Source organism: Tenebrio molitor, chromosome 1, assembly GCF_963966145.1.
Source record: "Tenebrio molitor chromosome 1, icTenMoli1.1, whole genome shotgun sequence".
NCBI classification, from domain to species: domain Eukaryota; kingdom Metazoa; phylum Arthropoda; class Insecta; order Coleoptera; family Tenebrionidae; genus Tenebrio; species Tenebrio molitor.
The window spans coordinates 17,861,377-17,864,022 of NC_091046.1; the positions used below are offsets into that span (position 1 = coordinate 17,861,377).

General features: G+C 27.1%; 1 long non-coding RNA gene across 1 annotated transcript; it reads right to left on the reverse strand.

The window, feature by feature from the left end:
* Positions 1 to 511: 511 nt before the first annotated feature.
* On the reverse strand, positions 512 to 2,328 carry LOC138132170 (uncharacterized). Its single transcript, XR_011160008.1, has 2 exons — positions 815 to 2,328; positions 512 to 723 (listed from the first exon to the last, which is right to left on the reverse strand). It is a non-coding gene; the product is annotated as an uncharacterized lncRNA (long non-coding RNA).
* Between the last annotated feature and the right edge of the window lie 318 nt (positions 2,329 to 2,646).

The window sequence follows — 2,646 nt, forward strand, 5'->3', positions numbered from 1 at the left end:
TACATTGTAGTTCTATGGCGCTAAAACGGCCAAAAGTTTCAATGACTTAAGATATAACCGTTTCTAATTTTATTGTATGTATTAATTCTACATCATTCTTATATGGCATCTATAATTAAAAAAAGATCCTATTCATAACTAATTGTTTATAAAAAAAAAATGAAAAATTTTCATATAATTTAAAGAATTTTATAATGATTTAATGAAAAAAAAGACTTCTATTTTCCATAAAAGATTTCGTATGTTGATATGGAAATCTGATATCAATTTTATTTAAATTTGTCTGTCTATTTCTACTAGTTCAAGACTAAATGCTAGATTTAATGCATTGGTGAACATTGTCTTGTAATTTGCTACTTGGTTGACAAATAAATTGAAATTACTTAGCTACGGAGCTACCTTAGTATTAATTATAACAAAAGTTATTACGCACGGCAATTTGTATTTAAATTTGAAGTTGTCTTGCTTCGAAAAATATTTTTTGAGGGTAGAAATAAATTGAAACTTGATGTAATATCTAAAGCAATTTATTTAGTCACAATAATGAGTTTACATTTTGGATTAATAGATCAAGCCTCCATAGCCGCCGTAAGCGTAAGGTGAAGCATATCCATATCCAAGTCCATATCCTAAACCGCTGTATCCTCCGTAGAGACCATAGAATTGTGGGGCGGGTTTAGGGGCAGCTAAGGCGAAAGCCAAAAGGGCGGCCAAGAAGACGAACTGTAATTTAATTTAAAATAATTGATTCAATTGATAAATAATTAAGTGTTACGATTTATTACAAATAACAAATTCAGTAAAATATACTTACAAGCTTGAACATTTTGTGAGTTGTTGTGTAGGTAACTTGTACGAAACAAATTCTGCCTGATTTAATGTCTGATGGGGGTTTTATACAAAATTTGGAAGGTATGAGAAAGATGAAGACCTTCAAATTTTAACACCAAAAAAATCCTACTACTTTATCATGTTTGCTACAGATGTGCTTTACTTGCAATAGAAGGTCACATTTATAAATGTTTGGGTAGGGTTATAATTTATGCAGCTTTTTAATTATTGGTTTAAGGCATAGTTTTTGTATTCTACCCAAGCAGAAGATTTCTTTTATATTTATATTTTATTCAGTGTCTTAATGAATACGATAGTTTGTTCAATTTTTTTAGGTAAAATTTATTATAAAATGTAAATTACGTTTATTTTGTCAATTCATAAAGATACATATTTCCATTTTTCGAATTAAAAAAATATAAACATGGTTAAGCAATTTAAAAACTGCGAAAGTTATTCTTTTTTAATACAACCTTTTTTCTGGGACTACACTTTATGCAATAGGCACATTTATGAATTTATTTTGTGAAATTATTTTTTCGTGTTCGTTTCCCAAGATACATAACGTGAAAAGTGGAATACAACTAAATATAGGATAAACTTTTCAGTTTATATACCTAACGTGACATCTGTCAAAGATAAAAATAAAGATAAAATTTAATGTTAATTAATGTTTTTTAAGAACACGAAAAACGTTATTCAATATCGGTGTGCTGTCAGTTTCAGGTATTCGGCATGTTTTGCATCACTCGGCTGACGCCTCGTGCTTCAAACTTCGGCCTAATACTTGAAAAGTAATCTGACAGCGTTACTCACATGAAAATAACTATTATTAATAACTTTTTGTGACAGTGGTAAAGCAAAAGCCATTTTATTTACTCGTAGATCATGTTATCACATGACAAATGAATTAATAAAATATATATCAATACATAATACGAGTCAATAACTATTCATAATTGTCAGTTAATATATTTTTTTTATTTTAGACAAATTAATCCCCGGAATGCAAAAATGTATACAGTTGGTTGCAAAAAAAACGGAAACTGTCAGAATAAAACTGACACATTTTTACAATTTTTTCATAGTGTGAAACCTTCTTACAAGAGAGGTTAGAATTAACGTCAAAATTCAATGACATTTTTTAAAATTATTCAATGGGTATTGTCAAGTAGACAGTTAATTGACAAATACGACAAAATCAAATTTACATTAGGAAAATTTTCGTTTTCCGTTTTTTTTTGCAACCAACTGTACATATTGAAATATATTAATATATTAACAATTATTGCTTATGTTACTTTATAAAAGATATGACTTTTTTTTAGATAAACATTTATTTGTGATATACCAAATAAACTATTATTCTTAGCCTCAAAACAAATTAAAATATAAAGATAGCTCTTAACACGTTTCTGCTTTTACCACATGGAAATTATTTTTAAGAAACTTGTTTAAGGTGTTGCAGTGGCAAGTTAAAAAAATATCTTTGGGAATGGTGCAGGCAATCTGTTTATTTATTAATTTTAAAAGATTTATCATCAAATAAGTATACGTGTAATACTTTCATATTTTCAAAAATATGTTATACAGCCTATTAAAGTGAATTTTAATTTGTATATGGAAATATACGAAGTTTTTTTATAATAAATAATTTATTTTGTAGTCCATTACCATATTTATAGTTGCTTTCCTCAAAACTGGAAAAGTTGATGAAGGTCTTAAAATTAAAACAAATAAACAAAATTATTTAAGCATGTGTTGTGATCTATATGTATATTATTTTTTGAAAACTCTTGAAGGTATGTGTTATTA